Genomic DNA, 22,886 nt, shown 5'->3' on the forward strand with positions numbered 1-22,886 from the left:
AGAATTCCAGAATTCCAGAGATTAACTGGCCCCTGCATTGTTTAAACCTCAAATTCAGACTGAAATCACCTGTATTGTTCACACATGTAATCCACCCTGCATTGTTCACACCTTTGACATCTCTATTGTTCCCATCCTAAAATCCTGTACTGTTCACACCTGAGACCCAAGATTAAACTGCTCACATTGTTCACCTGTTCACACCTTATTCAAAATGATAATGGGGCATCAGAATTGTGTCACTGTATGTAGTACATCTTAGAGTGGTCCTGATGGGTTTCCCTGTCTCCTGCTCTGTTCTGCCTGTCCCATGCTCCCTGTGTGTGCCATACTCTGCCTGCCCCCATGCTCCTTGGGTGTGCCAATCTCTGCCTGCCCCCATGCTCCTTGGGTGTGCCATACTCTGCCAGTGTGTGCCATACTCTGCCTTACCTATGCTCCCTGTGTGTGCCCTGCTCGACCTGTGGAACATAAGCCTGGTATTTTCTCTGGGGGTTTGTTAGCATTTGAAAATTATTGATAGGGGTCCCTAAGGTGTTTAATAGTGTGCTGGGGGTACTGTATTATCCACAGGGGAGGAGGAGGTATATGGATTTAAGGTTATGTCTTAATATGACTTAACTTTTTTCACATATGAGTGATATCCCTGCAGTGAGCATCAACCATTTGTTTTTTGGTGTGCTATTAATGTGGTACTGAAAAAATGCAGGAGCTAAAATTGTCATAACCCATGCAAACTAATGTACACATTGGTGTTTGTATGAATGGAAATCTCTATTGTGATGAGAATGGTAAAGTGTTCTTTATGTTAAATAAAGTTCCAAAAGGTGTTACCGATTGTACCTCAAAAGGAAATGGGGAAACAAGAAAATATATATAGTGTAGCGTTCTTTTTAAATGCTTCTGTGCACAAACACACATTATCAGTGCTGTAATATCCACCCAAAGTTTAACGTGCAACTGAATACATTTCAAACATACTTTTACACCATCAACTAAGTGCACTGTGTTTATGAAAGGGAAAATTTAATGAAAAGGAGATACTCACACGCCAGCTGGCAGTGTGTCTGGTGGTTGAATATACTCACAAATGTTTAATTTTGGCTTGTAAATTTGTAGTTAATCCCAAGATTCCTTAATGTTCCACTTTAAAATGAGTTTTAAAACCAAAACCGGTTCTTTTTCTGTGGCTTGGCTGAGATGTCTGCGGCGTTTCTCAGTCCTCACTGCGCATGTCTGTATAGCTTCCGTTTTTGTCACCACTGAGCCCATCAATGCATTCAGCCAACTGAAACGGACGATCCATAGAAGCGTTTTTTTTTACACCGACTTGACGGCTTGCTGACACCGCTCCCTCTACGCCATGAGCAGCGTCTTCATTACCGGTGTACTGATGCATATAAAAAATGGTGCAAAATCCAGGAAAATGTATTATGCATAATATATAGATGGGACAACAACAATGTAAAATGAGGGAAAATTTAAAATCAGGGGATGTAAAATGGGGGTTCTACTGTATAATAATTATCATATATTATCAAAACAGTGACTATACAGTTATAGTGTCAATGCTACCGTTCCAATTTAAACACATTCATTTTAATATGTGGTTCTCAGAAATCATTTAGTACCTTAGCCAAGGTCGTAAAAACTGCAGATCCATTGAAGTCTTGAAGTCTTACTTGACAAATTATGACATTTATATACAGCCATATATTACTTAGTTCTGCAAATGACAAAAGTGTTACATTCATGTTTGCCTAAAATTGTATATATATATATATATATATATATATATATATATATATATATATATATATATATATATATAGATTGTTATTATTTATTTATGCCATAGAATACATGCATATTCTCTATAGGTATGTTTCTGTGTAAGCACAATCATTGTACATACCTGTGAATTAATGTTATGTTTCAGTGTGTAAAAGTGTGTGTTAATGAAATGTATCCACACTACCCTGCCAACGGCTGTCTGTCTCCTACACAGCAGGGAGTGTTCTATACTGCAATGCAGCAGAAGCTAGCAGCCGTGGTTGGAGAGAGTAGACAGGCATATACACAGTCATGTATTAAAGCAAATCATTATTGCATGTTGGGAGAGAGAGCTTGAGACCAAAAATTCACATTACAGCATGAATTGTTGTGTAATGTACACAGATGTCTAGTTTTTTTTATTTGCACACATGTTGACTTTGAAAACAAAGACCTCAAAATAAATTGTAATGCATATAAGTACAACATCAACATAGTCATTTAGGTTGCAAATAGATAACATCCATCCTTATAGCAGTATCATTTACCAAACTGGAACAACTATAAATGTTTATGGACATAAACATATCAGATGTCAGAGTGAAAACCACAAGATCATTTCTGTTCTCGCTTTTATGTTGTACTTAAAGAAATTTAGATCTTTTCTGTGTGCTGCAATAATATTCTCAGTTCCATAATTTTTTTTAATCCTTACAGAAAAATAATGAAGATATATTATGTTATAAAATGACAGTGGAGAACTTAGAGAGTTTAGTACATGGCTGAAGCCTTGATGTAAGAGTAAAGATTTTGGTTCCCAGAGCACTGGGCGGTAACACATTTACAGTATAGATGGATTGCTCCTCAGTTGTGGTGAGTCTGCTGTGCTATGGGAAAGAATGTCAGAGAAGCTGGAAGATTGTTTAAAGAGGAGGTTAAATATTGTGGCGAAGTAAAGACAGGATAGATTTAGATAAGGACGGAGATGTGAGTGGTGGGATATTACAGCAGATATGGAGATCTTAATGTTAAAATAAATTTCATGTAAAAATTATTACATTAATAACACAAGAATGAAAAGGGTAAACAGTAAAGCAATAATACTCTTTAACATATGTATTTATAAGTGCTTCAAATCTGGGACAGTTACAGTGACCTGCATATACATAGAATAATTACATAATTGGTATTACCTAGACTTGTTGAGATGAAATTGGGTTATGAATTTATATAACCTTTTAAGGAGGGATAAGGGGAGTACAAAAGGTATGTAAAACCAGAATGAAAACCATGCACTAAAGAAATGATCAAGGCTAATACTACAAACAGTGCCTTTATGGGTAGGCATTTCATCTTGAGATAAGATAGATAAAATAAAGTTACCATTGGAATTTGCTGAAGACTTCCACTTACAAGTGAGAAAAATGAGGCCCAGCTACTATTATGAACTGGAAAAGACAGGATGAAGAGGGCGACGACTCAGGACAGGAACAGACAGGATGGAGCAGGAGTGAAAAAGGAACAGACTGGATGGGACAGGACGGTGCGGGTGTAAATCAGATCAAACTGGGATAAAGTGCAGAAGGAGCAGAAAGAGACTGGAGCAGAATAGCAAGATGACTGGATAGCGAGAGGACTAGAATGGAAAACTGGAGAGGGCTGGAGCGAATAGCAGGAGAGGACAGGAGCAGATAGCAAGAAAATACTGGAGCAGATAGCAGGAGAGGAGTGGAGTAGATAGCAGGAGAGGATTGGAGCGGATAGCAGGAGAGGACTGGAGTGGATAGCAGGAGAGGAAGGAAAAGGCAGGGCAAGATGTAAAATGAGACGAGGGAAGATATAGACAGGGTACAGGTCAGAACAGGAAGCAGGAACAGGCAAGGCAAGGTCAGATCAAGGTCAAAACAGAAATAGATCAAGGCAAGGTTAAAAATAGGAATGGAGCAGAACCAGAAGGGGAAGGCGAGACAGATCAGGGCAAGGCAAACATGATAAAATTCAGGACAAGACAGGACAAGACAAGGAAGGGTTCAGATAAGATAAGGCAAGGCAATGTAAGACAGGGAAGGACAAGGCAAATAAAGGCAAGGAAGAATCACAGGGAAAAGAGCAAGAGCTGGAACAACCTAGCTAGGGGCGCTGCCACAGTACTAGGAAGGCCAATAATGCTCTGGCAAGGAGTGTTCAGAGGATTGACCTTAAATAGAGCAGAGTCAGCCAGGTGACTATCACTAGGTCGAATTGGACATTAGGAACCAGATAACCTTTGAAATTCCATATTGGACACCTGCTAAACAAAAAAAAACCTCACAAATATAACATCATGACCAATAGCAAATTATATCAAAAAGTATACATTATATTAAAAGTTATTTTAAAGGTGAACTACATGGGGAATTTTCGATCTGTTATGATACTATATGACCGTTTTATCTATCTTATTGATTTTATAATTATCTATTTTGTGTACATCACAGGGCATGTGCAAACTGGGGGTCACTGCCATAGGCGTCGGAACTGGGGGGGACCAGGGGGACAATGCCCCCCCCGAATTTCACCCCCGTTTCATATGCTGCAGATATTTTATAATTTGTTTAACGTCTATGTGCAGCTGCTGCCTTTACAGTCACCTAAACAGTGTCAAACAGAGGCGGGTGGGGTTCGGGCCCCGCAACTGTGTGAATTTGGACACTACTGCGCCTGCCCAGCGCTTTGGTGCAGGCACACTCGTGGGGAGGGGGGATGCAGGCAGGTGCTAGGGGCGCCCACCTGTGAATAGCCTCATTGCTTTGGGTCTGCTTCTGCTCCTACAGGCACATCACTCCAGTTTCACCAATAATACCCCCCATCAAGAACAGGCTGCTGATATAACTCCTCTCTAATTGTCTCATCAGGAGTTTCACACTTCCCTTATAAAGATCATTATCTTGCAGGTATTTAGCTCATTCTCCTCATTTCTCACACAGTGACACCATTAACTGTTTACTCAAACCACCTAAAATGTGATATTTATATATTCTGATATATGTGCTTAAGTTATTTTAAAGAAAAATGGATGTTTTCACCTTACACTTTGTTCACAGGGTATTATTTATGAATCTGCTACGGCACTCATTCTACTGGTTACTAAAGGTTACTGGTTAAATTAAGGAATGTTGGCCTGGAACATAGTATTTGTACCTGGAAAGAGAACTGGCTAAAAGATAGACTACAAAGAGTGGTGATAAATGGAACATTTTCTAATTGGACCAGTGTTGTTAGTGGTGTACCGCAGGGCTCTGTACTAGGTCCCTTGCTTTTCAACTTGTTTATTAATGACCTGGAGGTGGGCATTGAAAGTACTGTTTCTATTTTTGCAGATGATACTAAATTGTGCAGAACTATAGGTTCCATGTAGGATGCTGCCACTTTGCAGAGCGATTTGTCTAAATTGGAAAACTGTGCAGCAAACTGGAAAATGAGGTTCAATGTTGATAAATGCAAGTTTATGCACTTTGGCAAAAATAATATAAATGCAAGTTATACACTAAATGGCAGTGTGTTGGGAGTAGGGATGCACCGAATCCACTTTTTTGGATTTGGCCGAACCCCTGAATCCTTCGTGAAAGATTCGGCCGAATACCGAACCGAATCCGAACCCTAATTTGCATATGCAAATTAGGGGTGGTAAGGGGAAAACATTTTTTACTTCCTTGTTTTCTGACAAAAAGTCATGCAATTTCCCTCCCGCCCCTAATTTGCATATGCAAATTCGGATTCGGTTCGGCTGGGCAGAAGGATTCGGCCGAATCCGAAAAAGGCCGAATCCTGGCCGAATCCCGAACCAAATCCTGGATTCGGTGCATCCCTAGTTGGGAGTTTCCTTAAATGAGGAGAAGGATCTATGGGTCTTTGTAGATAACAAGTTGTCTAATTCTGGGCAGTGTCATTCTGTGGCTACTAAAGCAAATAAAGTTCTGCCTTGCATAAAAAAGGGCATTAACTCAAGGAATGAAAACATAATTATGCCTCTTTATAGGTCCCTGGTAAGGCTTCATCTGGAGTATGCAGTGCAGTTTTGGACTCCAGTCCTTAAGAGGGATATAAATGAGCTGGAGAGAGTGCAGAGACGTGCAACTAAGAGCACTGCAGGGAAACAATCATACTTATGAACAGCAGGGGGAGCCCCCGCTCAAGCAGCTTTACTGTTTCCAACTCCAGCTGCAAGGACAAAGATCATGGAGGCAGATTTAAACAGATAAACTGGGATTCTATTTGGAAGATTATTTTGCTGCAGCCACTGGTTCTGCAGAGTTGGAGAAAGTTTGTATTAAACAATACAAAAACTATAAAATCCACAATACAGGACCCAGTGCAGTCTGTGCTGTTTTAATAATTTATGACAACCCTTAAGCAGCCCAGACTACACTGAGAATGTGCACAGTCTTGGTCTTGCAAAGTTACAAGATGGTGACCTCCTGTGGCCAACTTTGAAAGCATAAATCATTTGTTTTATTAGGCTTGTGGTGCAGTAAGTTCATGTTTATGTTTATTATACAAAATACAACATTCCTAGCCTTATTCTACTTTAGACTTTACTTCCTCTTTAAGTTCCTCTTTTCCAGCGTGAACATCCCCAATTTGGCCAGTCTTTCCTCATAGCTAAGATTTCCCATACCTTTTACCAGCTTAGTTACCCTTCTCTGTACCCTTTCTAATACAATAATGTCCTGTTTGAGTGATGGAGACCAAAACTGTACAACATATTCTAGATTGGGCCTTACCAGTGTTCTATAAAGTGGAAGAATGACCCCTTCCTGCTGTGAATCAATGCCCCTTTTCAATATACATAAGATGTGCATCACATCCTTTGATAACATCGCCAATCAACCAGGACTTCCATACTCTCCTCGGGTCAGGTCAACCATAACAATAACCTGTGCCCACGCGATTGGGGCAATGAATCTAGAAAGCAGTTTACTGTCTGCATTCTAAGGTAAAGCCTGTGGATAAACTGAGATAACCTGTGGAGTATGTTGTGAACAGTGTTTTCAAAAACACAGGTTACTGAATATTGGCACAGAAGACTGGTACTACAGAGAGCCCCCATCTGAAATAGAGTTTTGTGTAGGGAGTGCACTGCTGGGAGTTTTCAGGAGTAGCGAATTGCCAGGTATGGTAAAAGCAAGGACAAACCAGCAGGTGTGCTGGGAATATAGCAATAATCCTTAAATGGTGAAACCAATCATGGACTGGTTTATTTAACCTATAATTGTTCTCAGGGCCAGATTAAATAACAGGTGCCCCTAGGCCGACTGTTGTTCGTCGCCCCGTCCCCTCCCTTTTATTTGTTCAAATTTTCATCATCAGGACTGGAGCAATGGGGATTGGTGCACAGGAAATTTTAAAAATGTATATCTCCTAGTGTTTCTCCTAGTGTTTCTGAACCAATGTCGGTGTAGTTGTGCAGCATGCCGCCCCAGAAAATCCTGCCGCCCTAGGCCCGGGGCCGGGCCTTGGTGGCCTCTCCACAAATCCAGGCCTGATTGTTCTATTTTAAAAGATTCCAATTCTTCTCTTAAACTTATTTGTCTGACTCTTAAATATTATCTGTACATATCTTTCATTACTTTTTGAATACAATTTTTGCAGCTTTTTTTTTTTTTGTAGGAAAACAATATATTTTAATTGGATACAGATTACTGCTTCTGGTTTTGCTATTATTATCTTACTATTAATTATGGTATTATAACCTTTCATATATATATTATAGTATGCTATTATATCATTTATCTGATGAATATAATGTAACAGTATTACATCAAAGGTTGCAACCCCTATGATCCACTGATGGGTTCCCCGCCTTTGCTGAATGTTCTGGGAAAATCTGTATGAAACATGCTAAACATAACATTTATTTTTACATACACACAAGCCAAAATTCATTCATTCATTCATTATGTATGTCACTCCCTGTAAGACTCAAGCATGTCTGCTACAATACAGTTTTAAAAGAATGGTATGGTCTAACTATAACTGAGTAGAATTAAACATATTACAGGCATCACCAGTCTCCAGCACTATGTATTCCTTCCTGCAGGCTGTTCAAAATCAATAGAAATCAATATACAATTTTCTTAATCAGGAATACATCTGCCCATTGAGCATTTACCCCACCTCCCCCAAACCCATTCATTTATTTTTCAACCTTTTCTAATGCCCATGGGAAAAGTAATGGAATGAGGGGAAGTAATAGCCCGTGCTTCTTAGCGGGGACACCCTTTGTTAAGGAAGCTTCTGCGCGAGAGGCATTATTTGCTTAGAAGGACAATTTAGAACTGATCTGCGTCCAAGAACGGGAGACACGGGATCAAATGACACAACACCTTTAAAAAAATCGGCCCAGCAGCGCACAGATGGACTGAATAAAGATACATACATCTGTCCCATCTGCTTTTCTTATATTTAAGAAAGGCTTTGTTTCTGTGCGGGGCAGAACTGATAAAATATCTCTAGGCTTATATGTCTTTAATGCATCCCATTAGACAGCACGCAGGCAGGTTATTTATTGTTGTGCCTGCTGCAAATGAAGAATAACTTATTAATATATTATACTATACATTATATAAATATATAATTATTATTCAAGAAAATAAAATGATTGACCCTAAAAAAATAAATCGTAATCCGTCTATATTATTTTGGGAAAATCCATGCAGCTTCACATCCCTTATGTTAAGATATTCGGCTCTACAATGCTGGGAGACTTGCGGTCCCACTGGGAGACAGAGTTTAGCATACAGGGTCCGGCGCTAACCAATAGGAACTAGGATGCAGGGAGATGTGGCGAGAATAGGAATGAGAGCGGAGGGGAGGGGCGAGGGGTGGAGAGAGGACAGGAGCACGCGTGTCTCTGTACTACTGCAGACAGAGTTGCAGATAACTGGGCGATTGAACAGCAAGGAGGGACGGGGGAACCTCACACAGGTAATATAGCAAAATGAAATGAAGCAGATTTTCCTCTTTGCGGGAATAAGGAGATTAAGAAGTAAGAGACGCATTTGGTTCATTAGAAGTTCCTGGATGAAAGTAGGCTATGCAGTGATTTTCAGTGTCTTCAATTAGTGCATACATATACCCATTTGTGGAAAAAAAAATTCCGGTGATTTGTTTGGCCGCTCTGTGGGTGATTAAACTTGCAGAAATGCGCTGTCATTTATTATGTGAGGGAGGCAATTCTTTACTGGTGGTGAAGTGGTTAATTGGAAAGGAGTGTTTTTGCGCTGCAGGTCTCTGCCCTCCCTCCTGACATCTCATATAACGTTTAGTCCTTGCTTTGCAGAATTTCTGCAATATCAGCACTCTGTTTCACCCGCCCTCCTCAATCCTCTGAGGTATTTCCAATTCCACTAGCAAAGCCAGAAAATGATGGGAATCGATGCTCTCCCAGTACTGAACAGTATCTACAGAAAAGTCTGCTCATGTCAGAGACAAACGCCCCTTTAGTAAGATAAAGTGAGCGTTTTGGCCCCTTTGCAGTAAAGAGATTTCTTTGCATAAACCAATTTAAAACTTGGCCATACAGCATCATTATTTGTATTACATTTTTTTAAACCTTATGTACAGCCTAATGCCTATTGTCATTGTACATATGCTTTATACTGTGTGACTCATATTTCAGTGAGTATTGTCTGCTAATGGGGGGAGGCTTGTAGTATGTATTATATACAGTAATATATACCGGAGAGAGCCTCCTGATCAAAACAGATGAGCAGAGGAGGAAAAAGGTCAGTGTTTCACCAGATCACTGCACAGAAAGTTTATTTGCATAAAATAAATGTTTCATTGTTAGCATTGTGTTGTTCTGCATCAGTGTGCAAAGTATTCATCTTAAGCATATGGGCACATTCCATTATAATGATATTAAAGTGCTTTATGTTCATGACCATTGCATTAATATTGCAGCAGAATTTTCATTATTAGTATATTAAATATTTGGAGATTGTTGATGTATTCCTGAATTAATCATTAACAAACTTGATTATTTTGATGAGGTGTCTTTTGGGTGACATGTTGGGTCATCCATATGAATATAGCTGCATTATATATGCATTATATATAGAGCTGCATTATAATTATTAACAAATATATTTTCTGCCTTACATTCAGCCCCTTTAAAATCCTCAGAACACTATGGCGAAAAGCTATTTTTTATCAGCTGCGGTTTCTATCCATTTGAATGCACTTTTTGCTATTGAATGTAATTCTGTTTCAAAACACAGCAGACTAGAATTACATCTCATGATAAAAGCATTGAAAGTGCCAGCTCTGACATAATGCTCGTAAAATACAAGTGTATTCTGGTCTGCAGATTCACTCAGCTTTTAGTATTGGGCATTATGTCAGTTGTTTGTAATTAGATTCCCATCATTTGACAAAGCATGTTTATTATCTTGTTAAGGTGACTAGGGGCTCACAGTTGGTGTATCACACAATATTATCAATTTGAAGCTGCAACTTAATTAAAAAAAGTAAAGCAAAGAACTAAACAGTGTGACCTTCATAATTAGCATTTAATAATATTTTTTTATAAGCATTACTGATATGCTGGGTCTTTACAAGTTAAGTCATATACAAAGTTTACATAATATATGTAAAATATATGACAAATATATTTTATTTTCTCTGGATGGGAAAAGACATCCATCAATTATTTTTTTTTACTCCTGCAATTCTCCTTTAGCATTTAGATGACCCAGAGGAAGGCTCTTTATTGATGCAGGTCTTCTGAAAAAAAAAAAACAATCAGGGCTAAAAGATTTGGTATCTACAAAAAAATTCACCATTCATTCTTAGCCAGACAAGGTGTCCAGGAGTCTGGCTGGATGAAGAAATTAATGAGTAAAGGAGAATAAGAGGGTGTAACCTTATGATAGAGTATAGCTTTCAATATTTAAAAACAAATCTTCAAATTTTGTTCATATTTTGGTGCATCATTGGAGTTAATAGGAGAACAATTGCTTCATACACATTATGCTTCGCAAGTTGCTTAATAAAACAATTTTTTATTGCTTCTTTAAAATAACGTTTTAGACACATCTATGTGATTTCTGATTAAAGATGAATTTTTATAAAAATGTACAGATTGTCAAAAATACAAAACTGGGACATTACTGCTCCTAGGCCAAATGCTTACAAATGCTTTTGTTCCTGAAAATTAGGGGCATTTGAGAAACGTTCATCAGCAAGCATAAAATATAAATGTGCCTTTCCATCCTCAACTCAGAGATGTCAACTAACCTCATTTTGGGTGATAATGATCCACTCTTAGCATTTGTTTCCATTTAGAGTGAAGAGGAATTTGGTTTAAAAAATAAATCTCAGGATTGGGTAATTATCACCCTAATGATAGTGGTTAGTTGACAGCTCTTTTAACTGTGTGTATAATCTGTATTTAAAACAGTACAGAAAATAATGCTTAAATTTGTGAATAAGGTGTGAAGCACCCAGTGGTCTGGCTATTGTTCAAGTATTGATATGTTATTTACACTTTGCACCTTGCACCACTAGTCACATCCTTAGATGTGGGTCTTTGCATTCTATTTTGGCTTCATTGTGTGCACCTTTCAGAGCGAAGCAAATCCCTTGGAACGTGAGAAAATAAAAAAAAAATCCAGCAAATAAATCCAGTATTATAGATCTGTAGATCAGTATTGTTGCTCTATTGCAGTGATGCCAAACCAGTGGCTCTCAAGCGACATGTTGCTCACCAACCCATTGGATGTTTTTCCCATTGGCCTCAAATCAGGTGCTTATTTTTGAATTCCTGCCTTGAATACAAGTTTAGTTGCATATGAACCATGTGTTCTGCAAAACAGAGCCTCCTGTAGGCTGCCAGTCCACATAGCGGCTGCCTATTGTGAACCACAGCCCATATTTGGCACCCATAGGAACTTTTTTCATGCTTATTTTGTTCTTCAACCTTTTTTTTTAGATTTGAATGTGGCTCACTGGTAAAAAAAAAAAGGTTGAGGACCCCTGCTCTATTGTGAAGGGAAAAGGCTTATGTCCTTACTGCAATGAAAACAGGCCAGGGTGCCAAAAGCATGCTAAAAACATAGTAACATAGTAGGTTAGTAACATGGTAAGTTAGGTTGAAAAAAGACACACGTCCATCAAGTTAAACCTTTTGACTCTTTTTTTAACCTGCCTAACTGATAGTTTATCCAGAGGAAGGCAAAAAACTAATTCTAGGGGGGAAAAATGATTCCTGTCTTCAAAATGGACTAGTCCCTGGATTAACTTGTACTATGAGCTATCTTCCATAACCCTGTATTCCCTAACTTGCTAAAAAGCCATCCAACCCCTTTTTAAAGGTATCAAATGAAAACCATAGGAAGCATGGATATTGTAAATGAAAGACAAGCTTACCGCTTTCCACGATGGGTCCGGGTGCTCATGCCTCAGACCTTCAGCAAAGGGGAGCAACACACAGAAACCTAGCGGGCAGGCACCACTTCTGAACACCAAAAATCAGTCAGTCAGTAGAATCCAGGAGCCCAATTTTTTTAAATAGTACAAAACCTTCTAATCGGAATGGGTGGCCTCGCACCAACTGGAAAGACCTACTGGTAAATAAAGTATTGGAGAGATTATTTTATGATCCCCTTTTATATTGATCCATAGTTATCATATCACCCCTTAAGTGCCTCTTCACCAGCGTGAACATCCCCGACTTGGCCAGTCTTTCCTCATAGCTAAGATTTTCCATACCTTTTACCAGCTTAGTTGCCCTTCTCTGTACCCTCTTTAGTACATTAATGTCCTATTTGAGCACTGGAGACCAAAATTGTATGGCATATTCTAGATGGGGCCTTACTAGTGCTCTATACAGTGGAAGAATGACCCCTTCCTACAGTGCCCCTTTTAATACAGCTCAATACCTTATTTGCCCTTGATGCTGCTGACTGGCATTGCTTGTTATAGCCAAGTTTATCATCTACAAGGACTCCAAGATCCTTTTCCATCATGGATTTGCCTAGTGCAGTCCCATTACGGGTATAAGTGGCCCCTCATGTTCTTACATCACCTCCTCCTTTATATAAGCTGTTAAATCCTGCCTAACAAACAGACATACCCCTCCCCCTTTTCTATTGCCTCTATCCCTTCGAAACAAATTATCCCATGTCACTGTTGTGCCTGCGACATTGACCTAAAACAGAATTCTATAGAATCATGTTGACTATGTACAGTTTACAGTTCATAAACAGTAAAATAATTTAAATGTCCCAAAATACCAGGAATAAATGTTCCCTCGAAGGTGTCCGCTTGTGCGCGCACATACAAATTTTGAAACCAGCCCACACAACAAATTGTGGTGCACATGAAGAATTTTGTGTGAAAACACAAAATTTTGTATTAATGCTGACCTGAGCACACAGTTTTTAAAAACCGCACACACAAGTTTAAAATGTGCACACAAAATATTTTTTTGTGCACATAGTTGAGAAGGAATTAGAGGGAACATTGCCAGGAATATTTAACTATCACTTCCATCCTTGACAAAACTGTTGGTTGTAGGATATGAAAAACAAGATAACATGCAAAGAGCAACTTAACAAACAAGAGCATTTTCAATTACTTATTTTCTGCTCTTCTTCAGTATTGCTCTGATGCCTTTTTTTTAAGACTTTGTTTCTTGCCACCCTTTATGGTTTTGTCTTGGGTTGAGTTGTTTCTGGTACAGCAGTGTTGCATTTTGTACTTATAAGTGTAAACTAAAAGAGATGAAAGAAACAAAGCCTATCTGAGCAGTTTGTTTCTACTTTTCACTATTACACTGTATACAATCAAATTCATATATTTGGACCACATTAAGGGCCACATTTACTAAGCTCGAGTGAAGGATTTGAAGTAAAAAAACTTTGAATTTCGAAGTTTTTTTTGGGGTACTTCGACCATCGAATAGGCTACTTCGACCTTCAACTACGACTTCAATTAGAACGATTTGAAGTAAAAATCGTTTGACTATTCGATAGTCAAAGTACTGTCTCTTTAAAAAAAACTTCGACTACATACTTCGCCACTTTACCTACTGAGCTACAATGTTAGCCTATGGGGACCTTCCCCATAAGTTTTCTAAGCTATTTCTGATCGAAGAAAAATCGTTCGATTGATGAATTAAAATCCTTCGAATCGTTCGATTCGAAGGATTTAACCGTTCGATCGAACGATTTTTACTTTGATCGATCGATCAAAGTATTTGCGGTACATCCTTGCGATTTTACTTCGAAAGTTGAATATCGAGGGTTAATTAACCCTTGATATTCGACCCTTAGTAAATGTGCCCCAAGTGTTCCAAAATAGTAATTATAAAAGTAAAGTTTAAAGTACAAAACTATTAGGACATATGGGTCCCATTTATTAAACCTGGATTTTTTCTGGTTGAGGTTTTTTAGGGGATAACTTGAATTTGTCGTGGGGAAATAACTTGATTTTTTTAGAGATTTATCATATCCCAAAGCTGCTAAAAATACAAATCTGAAATTACGCCATCTCAAACATCTCAAGGTCATGTAGACGTCTATGTCAGATGTTCCCGAAATTGTTTCTTGACATAGCGATCTGCGCTAGATAATCTGACAAAGTCTTGGGTTTCGTCTGATAATCTGAAAAAGTCGAATTTTCATAGCATCACCTTGATTTTTTTCCAAAAAAATTATTGATACACGAGTTCGTGGAAGGGAGTTTGGTCAAGTTTGTTTTCACAAAAAACAGATTAATTCGAGTTTTAGTAAATAACCCCCTATATGTGTAACTACATATGTACTCGGTACATATACTGTAGTATATGTGTTTATATGTACAGGTATGGATCCAGAATGCTTGGGACATTGGGTTTTCTGGTTAATGGGTCTTTACCTAATTTGAATCTCCATACGTTGAGTCTACTAAAAAAATCATTTAAAAATATATTAAAGATGATAGTTTTGTTTCCCCATCAATAAGGATTAATTATATCTTAGATCTTATATAGGATCAAGTACAAGAAACTGTTTCATCATTACAGAGAAAAGCATCTCTTTTTATTTGTTTTACGCATTAGGCAAAAAGACATATACTAGTTGGCATCACAATTTCAGTTAATGGCCGTCACCCTTGTATGTTCTTTTTTTGTATCATTATTTAATTCTGAGAATTTTTAAAAATCAATGGAAACTCCAATAAAAACAGAAAAAACACCCTTGTTTGAACTCCCATCAGGTTCACTGCACCAAAGATTTTATTACACGTAAAAGGTTCCTCCACCCACAAACTAATTTGTTGTTAGTGGAGAACCTCAGGAGTCTGTCCTTGGTCCCTAAATTTGTTTGTTAATAATCTTTGAAGTTGCCATTGTAAGTACTTTCTTTCGATTAAACATTTGGGTTTTAAAAATATTTTAAGCTCCTTATACCCTTAATGGGACTAAGATAGGCAAATCCGTGATGGAGAAGAACCTGGGCATACATGTGTATGATAGAATTAGGTGTAGTAAGCAATGGGGTCTGGATATAGATTCAGAAAGTCTTTCCCCTTTAAAAAGCACTTGTAAGGTCTAGAATCTAGAATCTAGAATATGTAGTGCAGTTTTGGTTTGCAGTGGTCAAAAGGCATATTATTGAAATTAAGAAAGTCTGAAGAAGCATGACTGAACTGATAAATGGAACCAAGGTCTCAGTTATAAAGAATAGCTGTGTTCTCCCGGTCTCTGCATGGCCATCCAGTTTCCTCCAATATTCCAAAAATATACAAACATGTTAATGATAAAATTGTGTGTGAATGGGATAGGGAATGTAGATTTTAAACTTCACAGTGGCAGATGTGAATGATGTATAATATCTGTAAAACTCTGTGTAAATACCAGAAGATAGATAAATAAGGGCCAAGTTGGTTTTGTTTACTCTAGAAAAGGAGTGCTTAAGGGAGCTAGCACACGGGCAGATTCGGGGAGATTTAGTCGCCTGGCGACTAATCGCCTCTTCTGCGGGGTAACAATCTCCCAAACTGCCTTCCCTTTGCTATAATGAGAAAATGCCAATGCACTAGCGGCGCTTCGATTTCCGAAGTTTCCTCATGAGGCAGCTTGGGGCGACTTTGGAAAACGAAGCGCCGTGAGTGCATTGTCGCTGGCAATTTCGCATTATAGCAGCCGGAAGGCAGGGGGAAGGCAGTTCTGGGAGATTGTCGCCCCGCAGAAGAGGCGATTAGTCGCCAGGCAACTAAATCTCCCCGAGTCTGCCCGTGTGCTTGAACCCTAAAGGAGGATATGATAACTATGTCTAAATATATAAAGGAAGGAACTATACAGTAAATGCTGATACAGGTATGGGATACATTATCCAGAAACCTGTTATCCAGAATGCTCTGAATTACCAGAAGGCACTCTCCCATAGATTCCATTTAATCAAATAATGACATTTTTATCGATTCAAGCTAAGATATAATTAAAGGAGAACTAGAAATGCCATATTTTGCATATTGAACTTATTGAACCAGTCCGATGGTTGTGCCTCTCTATAGTAATAATGATCCAGTCCTTCAGTTGTCACAGGAGTTTCCCCATCTTGGATTAAGCTTGGAGTGTCTATGACACGCACGTGCTCAGTGTTCTTTGAGCAGCTGTTGAGGAGCTAAGCTAATTGTTGCAAATCATCAAGCAGAAAATGAGGTTTGCCTGTCATATAAGCTGATGCTACAGGGCTGATTATTACATTCTAATACTAATTGTACTGGTTTCTGAGCTGCCATGTACCAATAATTATTTACTAATCAGTGTCAGTCTTATATTGTAACATATTATATATATTCAGTATCTTGTGCATTGGCCCTAAATATTAGTAGCTGAAAGCAGAACAGAGCATATGCAGTGAATCAGCAGAAAAAGAAGATGGGTAGCTACTGGGGCATCTTTGGAGGCACAGACCTTTACTGCTAAAGGGCTATGGTTGTCTTGGGCTGGTACAGAAGCCCAAAACATATTTGCCCTACTTCTTTATTTAAAGGGATACTGTCATGGGAAAATATTTTTTTTCCAAAATGAATTGGTTAATAGTGCTCCTCCAGCAGAATTCTGCACTGAAATCCATTTCTCAAAAGAGAAAACAGATTTTTTTATATTCAATTTTGAAATCTGACCTGGGTCTAGACATATTATCAATTTCCCAGCTGCCCCAAGTCATGTGACTTGTGCTCTGATAAAATTCAATCACTCTTTACTGCTGTACTGCAAATTGGAGTGATATTACCCCCCTCCCTTTCCCCCCCAGCAGCCAAACAAAAGAACAATGGGAAGGTAACCAGATAGCAGCTCCCTAACACAAGATAACAGCTGCCTGGTAGATCTAAGAACAGCACTCAATAGTAAAAACCCATGTCCCACTGAGACACATTCAGTTACATTGAGAAGGAAAAACAGCAGCCTGCCAGAAAGCATTTCTCTCCTAAAGTGCAGGCACAAGTCACATGACCAGGGGCAGCTGGGAAATTGACAAAATGTCTAGCCCCATGTCAGATTTCAAAATTGAATATAAAAAAATCTGTTTGCTCTTTTGAGAAATGGATTCAGTGCAGAAGTCTGCTGGAGTAGCACTATTAACTGATTCATTTTGAAAAAAAAAACATGTTTTCTGATGACGGGATCCCTTTAAGCTTTAAGTTCTCCTTAAATCTTTTGGGTTTATTTAATGTTAAAAAATATTTTTTAGTAAACTTAAGATATGAAAATCCAAATTATGGAAAGATCCCTTATCCGGAAAACCGCAAGTCCCGAGCATTCTGCATAAATAAATGCTGTATTTGCCAGTAGATATTTTCAGCAAATCTAAGAGACCCCTACCCCATTGCAAATCCTGCATCGTGCATGAGATTTACCAGTGTTTTAAATCTCACTTGGGCTTAATGACACCAGAGGGGTTACTTTATAACTTATATCAACCAATCAGCATTTACAGTTCACCTCTTTAAACAAGAATTGTATTGGTTGTTGTGGGTTACTGTACATAGGCAAACGTTGTGCCTTTAATTACATATGGCGGTTAGTGCTTTCTAGGGGTTGCTGGATTTAGAAGCACAAATATTAAAAGTTTAGACTTAAAAACATTACTAACTAATTAAAAGCTGCGTAAACAATGTACTAAATCCAGCTACAGAGCTAACTGCATAAATAATAGCAATTCTAATAATTTTCATTATATTTCTTATTTGTAATTATGTATTAAATAATATCACTTTATGATTATTGAATAATATGAATTCTGTCAGACAACATGTCCAACATCCAATCCAGTTGATTTCTGGTCACTTCCACAACTTGGTCTATGTCTAGCTGTGTCTTATTACACCCTGATCACATCACTTGCCCTGTCATTGCTGGGGCTATAAAAATGGGTGACTTGCAAAACATTTGGGTTAACAGATAAGGAGCTCTTTTGAGGTAATATGCAACCTTCCAATTGCCTACTGATGAGTTTTTCTCCATTCTAAGTATATATATATATATATATATATGTGTGTGTGTGTGTGTGTGTGTGTGTGTGTGTGTGTGTGAGTTTTACTTTTAAACGTATTCGATGCAATAAGAGAATACGTTTGTACACACAACTTTGGGGGGTGCACACACATAATATGCTTATTTTTTACACTTTTTTCTTTAGTCTTGCTATGCCCTAAAGTGTTTTGAGTGATTTTATTGACTTGCTTGGGGCTATAAAAATGGATGACTCACGAAAAATTTGGGTTTGCAGATAAGGAGCTCTTTTGAGGTAATATGCAACCTTCCAATTGCCTACTGATGAGTCAATTTTATTGACTTGCTTGTGACTTTATAGTATTTAAGTTCTGCATTGGTCCTGGTTATTTGTTTTTGCACATTGCATTGTAAAGCTAGTGGATCAGGAATTTTAACCACTCACATTGATTTCTTCAGAAACTGTAGTTTCTATAAACACATAAGTGGTCATTTACTATGTGCACGGCAGGGTGAAAAGTGCAAAAAAAAAAGTATTTTGCTCACCACCCTGTACGTAGGTGAATTGCGAAAAGTCTCTGCAACAAAATGGAGCTAAAAATACAAGCAGATAATGCCTTGTGTCAGGATAAACTACAGAAAAAAGTGATGGTTTAATAAACTGTGATCATTTCTGGGGATTTTCTGGAGATTGTTATGTGCACATATGTTACATGGTTCTATGGATAATCTATTATAATATCCATGCTATGTAAGCCATTTCACAAAGGTTTACGAAAAACTATCTAGATTTATCAGCATTGATGCCATCTGGAGAATTGTGTTATGCAAAAAAACAAAACAATAAGGTTTATTGTAGGTAGGATGTGCTGTTGATTTTTTAGCATGAGCAGTGAAAATAATAGTCCATTGCATATGCATAGCAAATGTATTGATATTATGTGAAAATAGCTGCTACTGGAATTAATCCACTGATCATAATTATATTTAATATGTCGCTAAAATATTTTGTATAAACCTTTTATTAGTGTGGTCATTTGCCATGGCCCTAAATAAAATATGGAAAATATATAGCAGATTATGAAGAGGATTTTGCCTCATTACACTTTAGTAAACCTTGGATCTGTTGCAAAAAATTACAGCATTAATAGACAATGACTTATAGACAATTTTGTAGGCAGGTAGGACCATACTAACAAAAGGAGGTTTTCTCACATGAAAATTTTTTTCTTTAGTAGGTCCGTACTTTCAATGCAGAATTCAGCTTAAATCATTGTTCTATATTTATTTACTGCTCAGCACTTTGTTATGTCAGTTAGGCTTTCTAATTGTTGTACACTGGCAGGCTCTGGTAAAAAAATAAAATCTGGAATAAGAGTTGGAAAAAGTTCTTTCAGTTTGTCCTGCCTCCAGAGAAGAACAACTTGACACAGTCATCCTGACAGTACAGGCCAACTGGATTTTTTTGCCTAAAATAATCTCCTTATCTCAGGCACTCAACTTTTAGGGGCCGATTCACTAAGCTCGAGTGAAGGATTCGAATGAAAAAAATTCGAATTTCGAAGTATTTTTTTGGTACTTCGACCATCGAATTGGTTAAATTCGTTCGAATACGAACGAAATCGAACGAATCGAACGAAAAATCGTTCGACTATTCGACCATTCGATAGTCGAAGTACTTTCCCTTTAAAAAAAACTTCGACCCCCTACTTCGGCAGGTAAAACCTACCGAAGTCAATGTTAGCCTATGGGGAAGGTCCCCATAGGTTTGCCTGTGATTTTTTGATCGAAGGATTTTCCTTCGATCGTTGGATTTAAATCCTTCGAATCGTTCGATTCGAAGGATTTAATCGTTCGATCGAACGAAAAATCCTTCGATCGATCGATCGCAGGATTAGCGCTAAATCCTTCGACTTCGATATTCGAAGTCGAAGGATTTCAATTCGAGGGTCGAATTTCGAAGTATTTTTAACTTCGAAATTCGACCCTTAATGAATCTGCCCCTTAATATTTAGTTCTGATACCCAACCCAATGCCTGATTGCTTTGGTCAGTATTACTAATGAAATGTGAAATTTGAAGTAAGAAGAAGCTGAAGAAGAGGATTGCTCCAAGGTGCCTGCTGGAAGGGCCTGGGCCTGTGCAATTTCCTCTTATAGGTACATCAGCCCGTGTTATCAAGTAAGTAAATATAATCACTAGGGGGTGCATAACTTATGGCACCCCCAAGTTAAAATGTCTTTCCTTTTCAAAGTAGAAGTAAACAATGAACTAATCAAACATCCCAGAACTGTCATTATTAAAATAAGTGGATATGTTATAATAACTCTGGAAATGTACAGTCCATAATATATTTAAGATAAAATTATCCTGGAATAGAAGTGGATAGTAAGGGAAATACTGGGTTTAAAAAATGCTATCACCCATAAATAAAGAGGAACTATGGGGCCAATGTCTCAAGTATCGTTACATATGACACAGGAAAACATTAAATTTGATTGACTGAGGAAAACAACTTTCCTCCCTCCAGACGCATCAGTGACTGCAGTATAGATAGCAAATCCAACAGTATCCTACTTAAATGATATTATATTTGGTGGTCCATACTCCATACAAAATATACCACAACATCTGACTCCCTCTTTGAAGTGAAAAAAACACAGGGCTCTGTGGCGTTACAGGAGGTATCTAACGAAGCATGTCTTGGACAAAAAGTACACAAGCAAATCTTCATGTCAAGTCTTAGCCTGACGATTAACAGATTGACTTGGATAAAGGACCTCAGTGATCATAGCCTGGCAAAGAGAGCAGATATAAGTGCTAACCAGACCAGGAGAAACCTAACACACTGGTAAAGGTACCCATCCAACTTATACACAAAAAAATAATGTCTTTCTCTAAAAAAGGGAAACAACTTTAATGAACACCCATACTGACTCCACTGAACCAAAGGACTGCAGAAATTCTACAACAATAAGACAGATTTATGAAAACAATTAACCTCAGTCACCTATACTCTTAAATTTCTATTCTAAAACCTTTTAGACTTATGGAACACAAGGCTCCACTGCAGAAAGATCATGCGTACTGTTACTCAATCCAAGCATGCTACTTTAATAGCAAGTTAGATATATTTTTGATGGATGTGGGGAAGTCATCATTGACACAATGGGGAACTTTTGTGTAAGAAATCCTGCTCAGGACTCTGCTTAAGCCCAGTCTAATTAATAATCATCCCTACATGAAAATTATAGGCTACCAATGCGATACTCTGACAACAAATAATTAAGGCTAAACAACTGAAGTGGAATCTCTAAAGAACCTCAGTTAATATCAAGCTTACAAGTGCGCCCATATTGTTAAATAGATTTGTATTATATTTTGCTAAAGTTATTAACTTTATGGAACAATTTATACAGAAGCACCTATCTGGATGCATATGTAAGAATAATGCTAGATTGGCGACACAGATATGAACATAAGCATGTACTTACCACTATCATATGCTATGCTAATATTTTTTTTACTTAACGTCTGCATGGTTTGATGGTAGTCACTTAACTATTAAAGCAAAAACCAAACAAACAAAAAACATTAATAATGTCCCTATAAAGTTCATTCAAATGCTAGCCTTTGAACAATATAAAAAATTGTGCAAATTGTGCCTTCTGCCACTAGATGTCGCTCATATGTTAATAAAATCACTACATGCAAAATTAGCATTGCTATGGGTCAATACATTCAAAAAAAAATTTTTTTTTTGCTAAATATATTACAATAAAAAGCATAGTTTGCCCAGGAGCAGTAACCCATAGCAACCAATCAGCAGGTAGCATTTACTTATCACCTGTTTAAAAGCAAACATCCCGGGGGAGATTTTAATCTGCTACACTCATCAACCCTAGACAGAGTGGGAAAACCAATAAATAGTGATAGAGAGAGAAGTTCTAAACAATTTAGGCAACGGAAAAAACATTCACCTTTTCATCCCACCCCCATGGTTCCCAAAAACGTTTAGACTACTTTTTGATCAATCACGAATCCCTAGTAGCCTTAATCAATGCAGACATACACCAGATCACCTGGTCTGACCATGCCCTGGTCGAGATAACACTTAAAATCTCACCTATACAGAGAAAACCTTTCCAATGGAGACTCAATGAGACTCTGTTGACATATAATGATACTAAAATACAACTAGCGACTGGGCTCAAAGACTTTTTTGAAAGGAACCAAGGGTCAGTTTCCTCTCCTTTTACGACTTGGGAAGCTCATAAGGCATGGGTGAGAGGTGAACTCATAGCAATTGCAACTAACCTGAAAAAATCGACGTCCCAACATAGATTACTGCTGACTCGACAACTTAAAAAGCTAGAGATTAAATACGCCTGCAATCCAAGTATTCCTATACTAGCTCGCATTGCCTCACTCAGGGGACAGTTACGAGACTTAGCCATAGCACAGGTAGAAAAGGCAATCACATACACGAGACAACGGTATTACGAATACGGTAATAAAGTTCACACACTCCTGGCCCGCAAATTAAAGGACCAAAAGGCTCAAAGAGCTATTTTAGCCATCCGAGATAAACAAGGTAACCTAACTCACACTAGAGACCAGATACTTAA

At 38.0% G+C, this 22,886-nt stretch overlaps 1 protein-coding gene across 1 annotated transcript in view; it reads left to right on the forward strand.

Moving 5' to 3' along the window:
- The first annotated feature begins 8,639 nt into the window (after positions 1 to 8,639).
- The window catches only part of LOC108708151 (synaptotagmin-2), a 69,280-nt gene continuing 55,033 nt past the window's right edge, over positions 8,640 to 22,886 (forward strand). Inside the window, exon 1 of the mRNA XM_018246549.2 lies at positions 8,640 to 8,739. The gene's annotated coding sequence lies outside the window, so the exon portion shown is untranslated. The remainder of the gene's footprint in view (positions 8,740 to 22,886) is intronic.

Source organism: Xenopus laevis, chromosome 2L (genome assembly GCF_017654675.1).
Source record: "Xenopus laevis strain J_2021 chromosome 2L, Xenopus_laevis_v10.1, whole genome shotgun sequence".
NCBI lineage: Eukaryota > Metazoa > Chordata > Amphibia > Anura > Pipidae > Xenopus > Xenopus laevis.